This window comes from Gordionus sp. m RMFG-2023, chromosome 4 (genome assembly GCF_954871325.1).
Source record: "Gordionus sp. m RMFG-2023 chromosome 4, tfGorSpeb1-WG-v2, whole genome shotgun sequence".
NCBI lineage: Eukaryota > Metazoa > Nematomorpha > Gordioida > Chordodea > Parachordodidae > Gordionus > Gordionus sp. m RMFG-2023.
Genome location: NC_088778.1, coordinates 1672102 through 1684744, shown reverse-complemented (window position 1 = coordinate 1684744; position 12643 = coordinate 1672102). Strand labels below are relative to the sequence as shown.

The window sequence follows — 12643 nt, the reverse complement described above, 5'->3', positions numbered from 1 at the left end:
AAATGGGTACATGCAAAATATGTTTATTTCTGATACTTATTTTTGATATAATCCGATATTGTTACTGATTAGTTTATACTTATAGATGTCAAAATTAAAGTATTTTATTCAATTAAACAATAAATAGTTATGTTCTGTTTTAACCACCTTACCCTAATGTCTAGCCACTTTACCCCTGGGAGTGAGGTAAATTGGAGAAAATGACATGCTTCACATAATTAATGACAGCTATTAAAATATTAGGGGGTAAAGAGCTACACCTTTTTAAAATTATTTTGTAGATAAAAGTTTTAATTGAATATTAATATATGATTTGTTCTGTTTAATTAGTGGTATTAAATTGCAAAATGCCAATCGTTCTACCCCGCTCTCTCCTATTTTTGTATTCTTCGCCCTATGAATTCTGGCTAAATGCATATTCATATGGCTGGAAAAACTGGCTGAGGCATTAATAAGCACCAATTTATGCAATAAATATATTACCACATTTATCCTTTTGTTGTTTTATCTTCCTCTTTTATTAATTGGCTTTAGACCAAAAACAATTTTTGCTTTGAATATTCAGAAAAAAACGAAAACCTTTACATAAAACTAAAACAAATTGGAAACCAATAAATATAAATACAAATAAAATTTATCTTATAACAAAAAATGATACAAAAAAAAACTGATATCTATCATTTTTTTAATGAGATTTTCTGAGCCTAATGATTACCCAAAATGGGTTTTCGGACAACAGCAAAATTTAGATTAAAATTTTACAATTTATTAATTCCAATAATTATAATCATATATAAATTTTAAATGTAAAAATTTTTTTCCCCATCACATCACATCCTAAATAAACAATTGTGCCAAAGCATTTTATCTTGTTGAATCAACCTCCTATAATACGTTGGTAAAGAGGAATCTCTGTAGTCAGTAAATATGTACTTCTAACATGGTCTGAATTTTTTGTTTATTTAATATTTCAAATTATATTTTTCTAAAACAATTGTTTTGAAATAAAATATTAAGAATATTGATAAAATAATGAGCCCTTGTTGATTTATTTTTTTGCAACTTTATTACGTTTATCAAAACCGTTAAAAATATTTTAAGGAGCATTAAAAGCAGCACAGTGTCTTAAATACTTTATTGCAAAATTATTAGATTTTTAAATAATTAAATCAAAGCTTATTTTAAATAAGTATTTGAAATATATATCATAATTTATATATAAAAATTTGAAATCTGTTGGAATGAACTTCAAAAAAATTTTACATTTTTAAATATCCTTGATTTATTTTTGTTCGTGTTGTAATTGTGTTAGTTCCACGTTTTATCATAGATAATTATTTCACATTTTTCATTAATTATCATTTTATTTTTAATCATAATTTTAATTTTGTTATATGATATATTACATTTTTATTTTCAAAGGTAAATTACTTTTTATTTATTTTAAAGGGTCTCCGATAATTTCGGGAAACTTCAACAAAAACAATTTCTCCTTATATATCCTTTTTTTTTTTAAATAACTAATACAAATTGATATATAAAAAAATAAATCAATTGCCAAAATAAATAATAAAATAACATCGATCAACATATTCAACATCCCACCCTCCAAAGAAATTCGGCTTATGATTTCCTTGGATAAGTTGAGTGGTAACGTCATTAACATTCATGATCACCACGCAATACGCCACCCATGTTTCATGGTGCAGCCTTCTTTTCAAAACCAATGATGGCTTCGTAAAGTAAAGACAACCCCTAGCTAATTTCCAAACCGGGTCGCTTGTGCATGGCATTGGACATCTACATTCCTTTCGAGCAAAGTTTGTTTTGTCGTGCTTCAGCCAGCAACCCAATTTCTGAGTCGATATTCATCGTTCTTGGCGCACGGAATTCTCCTTGAAGGTAAGATCTTAGGCACAGCATCGGGCTTCAAGTGAACTTTGGGTTTGTAGGAGTAAGTTGATTCGAGGTCTTTTTTTGTTGTCGATCTTCTCGAGATCATTTTCTACATTACCCACTAAGAACGTTTTTTAAATGTTGTTAAAGGCGTGGAGCCACATACGTCATAGCAGGGGGATTTTATCACAATCCACTACAATGGCCTCCAGTGTATGTGAGTTTCCTTCATACTTAACGTTCACATTGGCAAGACCTAATATCATGATAACGCTGCCGTCATAACCGGTGAGTCTCATGTCCGTCTTACGTATCGCGGTTATGCGTACAGTCTCAGTTGTCAGCTTTGGAAGTATACTGTACCTGGTACCGGTGTCAACTTGCATCAACGTTGGTATGTTATTGATGCTCACTGTCACGTTGTACGCGTCATATATGGTATCCTTGACCCCCAGATTGTACACTTCAAAATTCTGCCTATTATATTCTTTAATTCTGTGTTTGAGTCGTCGTCATTATTAATAGCATGGTTCGTATTCAATTGACAATCACGATCTTTGTAATCAGAAGATCTATTGTAAGTATTATTGTCATTTTTGTACTGGTTGGGGCCTCGACGAATATTTGGGAAAACACTTGATATTTTGAGGGTTGTGTCAGTGCTGACCACGACGGGGATAGTTGGTTCGGTTATCACCTCTATAGCAGTATCCCGTTGATCAGGGCTTTGATGATGGTCACAATTCTAGTCGTAGCGATTGCCATGGACTTTGTACCCGCTATTGTTGTATCGATCGTCCTAGTCGGTTATAGTGACAATTATCATAGCTTTGATCAAAACGATTCGTGGTTGCTGTGCCTTCCATCGAATCGTTTGTCGCGGCCGTTATCGTTGCGTATCTTGTAACGTTCATCAAATCGTTTGTCACGGCAATAGTCGCAGCGTAAATCGTAGCGTTCATCGAAATGCTGTGCGGGGCGATTGGCATTGATGAACTGGGGTTGCTTGATAGGAGATTTACCATGTGCGTGAGAGTCTTGAATGGGTTTTGTTGTTACGTAACTATTTTTGACTTTGCCCATGTGATTAACCTCTTGTACACGCGGTGATTCATTCAAATGAAACAATTTCATCTCGCCCTTGATGCCACTTGGCTCCGCGGTGTCTTCCTCTAGACCAAGATTGTAAATGTCTTCTATAGTCAAAGAGCTCTTGACCGCTTTCCTGACATCTTTGGAATTCGAACATAGTCTCACTTTCTCAATAATTCTCTTAATACCATTGAATTTACATTCTTTATTGAGTCGTGCTACGCGCGTGACCCAAGCCGAGAACGTCTCATCCTTATCTTGAGTTGCAGCATAAAATAATGATAGTTTAGCGTTCTCAGTCTTCGATGGGTGTTGTAACTTAATTTTCCAAGCAGGGCGATTGGGTGCTGGAAGTCTGCCTCAGTGCAAATTGCCCCAATATTTTTGAATTCGTCATAAGGAAGACTTCGGAGAAATAAAGCGGTCTTTTCTCCGTTGGAGATCTTGCTGGTGTTGAAGAAATTCTGCAACTTCCCTATGTAGGCGCTGTCTTGGTTACTAAATTTGGGGAAATCCAGCTTGACAAATTCAGTTATATATGTGGAATTGTTCAAAGCATCCATCGTAAGAGAATTATATTCAATAAAGGCGTGAAATAGAATAAATGTACATTGTAAAATCAAGATCAAATTTTGAGATAAAACTTACGCAGAGTTCAGACGTAGATTGGCCTCCATGATGTAATTGAATTAGTTATCATAGATAATTATTTCACATTTTTCATTGATTATCATTTTATTTTTAATCATAATTTAAATTTTATTATATGATATATTACATTATTATTTTCAAAGATTATCTCTCTTCAACAAAAACAATTTCTCCTTATATATCTTTTTTTTAAACAATAATAAAAATAACTAATACAAATTGATGTATAAAAAAATGTTAATATAAAATTTTCACCGATTAAATTTAAATACAAATTGATATATAAAAAAATAAATCAATTGCCAAAATAAATAATAAAATAACATCGATCAACATATTCAACAGTTCGTATCTTGTGATGCATCATAGACTTCACTATAAATCATGAGAAGCTATTTCGCAAATTGTATCGTATATCATTACCCTATCTTGAAACATCTTGGTTCGATGAAATTTTTTATATAAGTTTAAAAATTATTATAATTTTATATTTTAATGGTATTTAAAAATATAATTTTTAATTAAAAGTATCTATATCTTCTTGAATGGAAAATTGATTAAGATTTTTTTAAAATGATTTCTATCTTGGAATACAAGATCTTTAATAATAGTTGACTATCTTAAATCAGATTTTCTATTTACCTCACTAGGAAGGTAAATATTTTTTATTTTGCATACAGATATAACAAATTGAAAGGTCTTATCCTAAATCCCTGGATGAAATCTTTGAATTTTAATCATTTCCTCGAGATGGAATGGGAAGACCTGAAATGAATAAGTTCTTTATAACAAACATCTATAATATAAAATTAAATTAATTCAAGAGTATCCATGAAAATATCCTGAATAAACTGAATTTTATAAAATCTTTGGATACAAAATAAATATTTGTATAAACATTATAAGTCTGGCAGTCAATTAAGTTTTAGGATCTAGCCAATAAGCAGTTACCTACTCCTAAATAAGCTCTACTAAATATTTTATCAAATTATGAATCAGAAAATACTTTATTTTTCCTTCTATTAATGAGTGCAACAATCTTCTATTGTTCAGATGTAAGAAACATCGGTAAATTTAATATTGATGACTTTTAATTCTTAAAATTTAGGCAAAATTCTTACCACCAATGCTTGCCTGTAAAATATTTTGAGATCAGGAGATTATGCCATTAACAGAATGGCAAATTAGATCGACCAAGTCAATTAGTTGAAGGTCTAAAACACCTAGTAATGATGTTGTAGAGTTGATTAATTTAGTTTGAAATAAATTTGATTTTGTTTATATTCCTATTAATAACCAAAATTATTAAAATATTTTTTATTCTCTCTGCAATTTGAGATATGGATATTTTAAATAAGCATCAATTATTTTAAACACTTCTTGATTCATTGATTGATTTTATTTTCCTACAAAACATATAAACTTTAATATAAGCTAATATCTTCCTTATTTTTTATTAAGCTAAAAATATTTCGCAAGTTTGAGAAAAGGAAATTCCACAATATAATTTTTTATCAGGGAAATTTCTGCATGTGTCTCAAATCTCATTTCTAGATCTACCACTATTAGCTGCAATATATATTTCAAATTACTTAGTAAATTTAGTATTTCAAAATTATATTTAAATTAAATTAATAAATATGAAGATTATAATTTTGAAATTAATTATGAAATTATAAATAGATTTTAGTAATTTTATTATGTAATATTATATGAAATTGAAAGGAGTGAAATAGCGCGCTACTTATCTATTCTCTGAAAAGGATGGCGTTACCTCTATCGCTATTTTTTTAAAAAATTAGAGCTCTATATTTACCGCTACTGAAATAAGTAGCACAATACTTTTAATTCGACCAATGAATAGAACATTTATAAAAAATTGTATAAAGTAATTATTGCTAGCTGAGAAGAAGATCTTTCGTAACAGAGTAAAAATATGTAAGATATCTATAATGTCTTTAAGTAATTCTTATAATGTTATTACGAGCTCTTCCTTATATATAGTTTTTAAAATTATTGAAAAAAACCCTTGTCAACTCATGATATCATGTATAAAAGTTCATAATTGTTTTTTTTAAAGTTTATTCATAGTTTTTTTTACCAGTCATCTTCATTTCTTGATCTTTATTAGATTGAACTTGTGTGCGTTCTTCTAAGAAAATAATTATATTAATTAATAAATAATAGGATATAAATCTTGGTTATGTTGTGACTTAAGTTGCTATCAAAATATTTTTTTTTTCATTGATTAAATAATATTTAGTAGCATAAATTATTATTGCATTGTATATAGTGTTGCTTCGACTCAATATAGCCAACTTTAAATTAAAATCTCAACCAAAAATAGTATACTGCGCATGACTCAAGATTTTGTTGAAAGATTTTCGATTCCTTCTGTCATCTCTCAGCAATTTACATGCTTGTGTTATAAATTTCAGGGATCTGCAGAGGTTCCATTTGCAGGTCTTTAAATTTTTTTTAGGTTTATCCCGGGCATTATTAAAATGGCCCGACTTCTGTACCCGGGCTTGGCTTAGGGCGGGCCTGCAGGTCTCTCATATATTTTCGGCTAAAATATCGGTTTGACCATTTTTAAAAATCGAGCAGTCTTGAACCGACCTCTTAAACTAACTCCTTAAAAATATAAGCCTGAATAATTTAACAATAGTTGACCCAAAGGTCTGGACATCTATTAACGAAATTACAAGGCTCAGACAATGTGTTTATGGCTAAAATAGGTTGGCAGTTTTTGAAAATCGTTTCAGATCGAGATATTAAACCAACACCGAAATCAGCTATAGCATATTATTAACATATAATAAATTAATGTGATTTATATAGACATACCTTCAAGTAATCCACATTGAATTGTTGCTAAACAAATGAAGGCTAGTATGGTGAATATCTGGTTTGATATTAAATTAGTGTTAAGTAATTGTACGTAATTATCTATTAAAATATACTTACCCTTATTAATAAAGAATTAATGTGTAACATTTAAAAAGTTTTTTTTTATGTAGATTTTTGAAATATTAAGGTTTAAATATTATGATAAATTTTTAATAAATATAACATTGAAATATTAAAAAAAATTTTTATATATATTATATAAAATTATAAATCGAAAAAAAATTGATTATTTTTTATTTGTGTCCTTTCTTGTCATTAAATCAAAAAAATAATATTTTCATTTTTTAAAATGAACATTGGCTAGTCGATAGAGAAATATTAACTAGACCAAATTACAATATCTAACACACTACTTTAAAAAAAATTAATAATATAATAATACCACAATAGTCGAAACGAAATTCCTCTATTACATACTAGTGCACATAGGCTTAGTTATTTATCTACAGATTGTATTACAAAATTATGACCTATGCTTTGATTCATTAATCGGCAAAAACATTAAACGATTTCCTTGTTCCCAGAAGTTTCGCCACCGGCCGGGACTGGGGCTCTGCCGTTCTCCCTATACGTTGCACCGGCTCGTCCGCACGTTATTCACTCTCCTTTCCAATGAGACCACCCTTCTTTATTATCGCATTCATCAAATAATGTAAATATAAACCTCCCAGTTGTACTAACTTCTAAAATTTTAACTACACAGGATAAATAGAAAAATATTTCCCTATACGCAGAATTTTGAGAATTCTTAGAACCCTTTGAGCTGATATGCAAGAACAAGTGTTAATTTCGGAAAGAAGCAAAATATAATGACTGAATTATTAATAGTGAATATATACATTTCCTCATTGATTATCTATTGTTATACAATTCATTTGCAGAAAATAAAGGAAGTAGCCTAGAATGTGATAATGTTATGATAAGATAATTCAGGAGATTCCCAAACAATAAGGAATGGTCAAAACTTCTATTATGAAGTGTTGTAAATAAATGACCATCATTAAAACCAGCTCTTGTAAGATATATTATGACTCTATTGTTAGATAAATTCATAGAAAATATGATGATAATGATAAAATTGCATCATTTCAAAATGAAACTAATAAATTCATTAAAACGATAGTTTAGTAAAAAAAAAAATTGCTGATTTTCAAAGAATAAATGCAGAAATTTACAGGGACGCTGTTTATTAATAAATTCGAATTTGAGGAAGTTGAATAAATGATGATATAAAAGACATCGAATTAGATCAATTATTTTTGTAATGATGTATTATCTACTTTGTATGTGTATTATTAAAGCTTAGCAATTATATTCCATGCAAAATAATTTGTTGCTTATGGGTGGTGCCTGTGGAAATAATAAGTAGATTCTTATTGCTTTTTTACAAATTTTGGTATTTGTTTTAACAAAAAAAGTGGACTAACATCATATAAATCAATACCAGAAAAATTTCGGGAATTAAATGCTTTTATATATATAATACTAGAAAATATTTTTGGTTATATAACAACAGATAATTTTTATCCACTTCTTACTCAAAAATTTTGAAAATGTCGAGTGGAGTATCCATCTTTAGACCGACTCATTATTGTCTCTCATATTTGGTTCGCACGAATTATATCTAGAAGGAATTATTCATTATTCGATATTCAATTCGAACAATTATTCGATTCGAATATTTGAATCGAATTCAAATAAGAAAAATATATTATTCGTTGAAAAGTTTGGAATGAAATTTAAAAATTATTAATTTAACTTCCGAAAATTGTTTTATGAGTGAACACAGTATAAAATTTTTATATGCGATTTATATTAAATGATGTAAGATTTATTATCAGTTTTAACTTATACAAATTAACTTTACCCCCGATTGTAGTCGTTTATAATTATATATCGCAAAATATTATATAATACAAGTAAATATATATTATAAAAGACATTGCTAGTAAAAAAAATAAATAATAACATGCTTTAAAATGCTATTTTTGAAACATTTTAAGATCATTTTCTAAAATAAACACAAATATTTAACGCCATCTATATTCAGATAATGTATACAAATAAATATAACAATTATGAAATATTATTTTAATAAAATAATAGCTGTTTCTAAAATGGCACCTAGATGAATATCGCTCCTTGCTATTTTCCACCCTATTGAAAATTTTTGTACTATTTGTCAAGAACCAAAAATCACAAGCGGAGAGTATTAAATTGTTTTATATTTATAATAGCCTAAAAATGGCTGAGAAATTTAATAAGTTACTTAATATCTTTATTTTATATATTTTTTTTCTTTACAATTTCTATTATACCTTAAGTATATTAAAATAATTTTATTATATTAAATATTATAAGCTTAAAACCCCAGTCATGGTTTTGATTATTGAATGACATTATTTAGCAGTTACTCTCTCATATTTATAATCAAATGATTTTTAAGGTTATATAACGTTGATTCAAGTAGGAGTTAATTTTAAATATTTTTTATAAGTCGAATAAAAGGAACAAATAACGTTCAATTGTAATCTGAATTCTCCAGATATAACAATAAAAATCTTTACCTAATTAAAATTAAAATATAATTTATTTGATTTCAAGAGTATCGCTTCTGATGGTGATTAAATTTTAACTATATTTTTATACTTATAACATAAATTAAACATCAATTTTTACAATAATCAATGAATGATAATTTTCTTTTTACAATTTCTTTTCCAATGTAATAATAATAATAATAATTCAAATAGCTAATATGAAGTTAATACATTTGTTAAGGAGGAAATTATTTACATTATGATAATACAACAATAAAAACTAATTTTATAATGTCTTCAAAAAAAAAATCATTTCACTGCTAGAAAATTCATTAATTTCCATTATTACTTTAAAAATATATATTTTATTGACAAATTATTAAAAATTTTATAATCAAATAGGCAGTGATAAGGTTGCCATTATTCTAATATATGCAAACAATATAGACTAAGTTTGTAGAAATGATCAAGCAGAACATGGTTTAGGTAGGCTAGATTCATGCTGCACCAGCATGTGAATATGATATAGGGGACCTTAACATTACATCAATAAAATATTTAAAATCATTTAGGCTTCTTTTGCTATTATGGAGTAAAATTTTCGATTTGTATACCAAATTTTATATGAAAGAAGAATGCGTCTAAATCCTGATATATTTTATTCTCCATTCATTATTTTTTACGCTATTATTGAAATTATATAAGATTAATTAAATTAAACGCATTATTATAATAGGAAAGATATAAAAGAATAAAATAAAACATTTTGAGTTTGAAATATATTTAACTAATCACATTAAGCTATATGAATAATATTATTGGTGACAATTATATAAAAATTAAATTATACAAAATATATGTTTTTTTATATCGATAAAATATAATGTCAAGGACTTCGCTAAATTTTTTTGTTTGGACAGGCCATACTATTATTATAAGTAAGAAAGAGTTTATTTGCATAAAAGCTAGATGATTAAAAAAAATTGATTACAAATTTGTGATACTTTTTGGCTAAAAATTTGCATAAATTATAAATGTTTAATCCTATGCTATATAAATATGTTTATCTAAAAATGTAGACACAACATATTATTGGAGAAAATATTGACCCCCCGTTTAGTTACTTTTCTATGGTACATTTTCATTGATATTTTAATTTAACTGAAATTTCTGAAAGTCAAGGACATTGGAAACTAATTAAAAGCAAAATATTAAGGAAATTTTAGTTATAAAAATATTATTCTTGATATACTTTACTGGTTTAATTTGATAATATATTTATAAAAATGTTAAAAATTAATTCTCTATTCCTATGGGTAGGTATTATTTTATTTTATAAATATATAAGTGTTAAATAATATTAATTATAATGACAATTCAGATATTAATTGCTTTTGCATTCATTTCCTTGTCGATAACAAGTTGCAGTGAAACTGAAAGTATTCTATTATAAATTAATCTAAATGAATTTATTATTGAATTTTAATTCAGACTTCAAATTTATATAATTAAATCTTTTGACTTTCAAAACATAATCTTAATAATAATTTTCAAAAAAAAAAAATGTAAGAAAATATACTTCAAATATTTATAGGAAAATATATTAAAAAATTAATTTTAACTATTTGCTAAAACTTATATTTTAGGCTTATAAATAGGATTTTATTCCAAAACGATATAAAATATTATTCTAAGTTTTATTCTTTGACCTCCTCACCCAAAACAAATTCTTGGAAATAAGACTAAGGGGCTTCAAAATTTTATTATTTAATATTTTATAATAATTATTATTTTTTAAAACAAATATCATAGAAAGATAAAATTTGGACACAAAAAAATAAATATAAACTTTAGATCGTCACATTAGAAGTTACTATGTAGGGAGAACTGTATCAAGCGCCTACTTACCAAAAATTCGCATTGGATAAGCTGACCAACTTTAAAAAGCGTAAAGAAGAGAAGGAAGCTAAATCTCACAATTGATTTATAATTATTATTTTAAAAAAAAATTTAATTATCCAATAATATTTTAATAATTTCTTATTTATATATCATTATCAATAAAAGAGGAATTAAACCTAACATATGTTATAAACATGACGATATTTTTTTTAAAAAAAATCTATTTGCTTTGCTATAGGGATTATTTAGTTCCAATATGGTGTCCTTCTTCAGAAGTATCAGAACTTTTTTAATAGAAATATGGCGACCATTTTAACTTACCACTAAAATCTGAATAAACGCTAAATTAATATTTTTTTAAAGTCTCACTATATTATTTGTGTATAATAAGGATATCACGTGACTAAAAAAAACTATATTAAACTGGGGTCTTATCACCAAAATTTAGCATATATCTTGTTTACTTCACTTAGTTTCGTAGAATTCTAATCGAGACTCCTTGAAGTTTGTTTTTTTTTTGAAACCTCCTTATTCTCAAGTTATTTCGCCAAAATTAAATATTATATTTCTTACTAAAAGTCCATTCATAAATAAGCACGTATTAATTGTATAATATATATCTGGCACACTGGCAGTTAATATATGCATACGGATAATTATGAATTTTTAATATAGAATAATAATATTGTAAAAAAGCGATATTTTTTAAAATGAAAAAAATGTGTTTAAGTTACATGATAAATTTGTTACTAAATTCAAATGAAGTTGGGGATTCGGTAGAAACGTTATGTAAGCCCATAAATTGATATTTATAAAAAGGCATGTTATAAAAAATAAAGCAGTTAAGTAAATTTGGAAAATCGTATCAGAAAAATGAGGTGCAGGGTTTAAATAATCATGGTATTCTTCTCGATTATTTCTTTGAATTTGGAGGGCATTCAACGCAACGCGGATAACGCGAATTAGGACCTTTATTGTCACAAAACTGTTCAAATCCTATTGAAAAAGTTTTACAAATTGATTTAATTATGTAACTTTTACCGTGATTTCCCAATGTATTCGTTTTGATCATAATCGGGATCTCTAATCCATGGATCGTCTTTCCTTAGGATAAAATTATAAATTTTGATGATTGTAAAAAAAAAAAATAATGTTTAATGAGGATTTTGTTTAAAATATAATATAAAATTGAAATGTTTATATGATATAATACCCTTTTTTTCCCTTCTAAAAATTATAAATCTAAACACTCGAACAAATTTATATAGGTGGTCACAAATTAGTTTATAAGTAAAAAAAAAAAATGAAGAACTTTGGGGCCAGAGGTCCGTAAAATATCAGCACATTCAAACAAAGAAGTCTCTCTACTACTTTACACATTTTTTAAATATTGAGCGAGATTTTCTTTCTACCATTGCTGACCGGTATACATGGCCTAAACCAAGAAAAAAAAATTATATTTTATCTCCCAACACTGCCTACCCGCTAAGATAATGGTACAGATACATTTTTGACACCTTAATTTATTATCGAATATTTCGTGTATAATAATTATTTTAGAAAAATTAGTTTAAATTTTATTATGTTAGCTTACTTAATAGTAGTTCTTTAATGTGACATAAAGATAAATATGATGGAAATCATTAATATCG

At 27.0% G+C, this 12643-nt stretch overlaps 2 long non-coding RNA genes across 2 annotated transcripts; one reads left to right on the top strand and one right to left on the bottom strand.

Moving 5' to 3' along the window:
* Positions 1-618: 618 nt before the first annotated feature.
* LOC135929158 (uncharacterized) lies at positions 619-6794 on the bottom strand. The gene is made up of 4 exons (XR_010572498.1): positions 6607-6794; positions 6487-6544; positions 5741-5791; positions 619-945 (listed from the first exon to the last, which is right to left on the bottom strand). It is a non-coding gene; the product is annotated as an uncharacterized LOC135929158 (long non-coding RNA).
* A 3499-nt stretch (positions 6795-10293) lies between these two features.
* On the top strand, positions 10294-11063 carry LOC135929076 (uncharacterized). The gene is made up of 3 exons (XR_010572478.1): positions 10294-10405; positions 10471-10528; positions 10944-11063. It is a non-coding gene; the product is annotated as an uncharacterized LOC135929076 (long non-coding RNA).
* The last annotated feature ends 1580 nt before the right edge of the window (positions 11064-12643 follow it).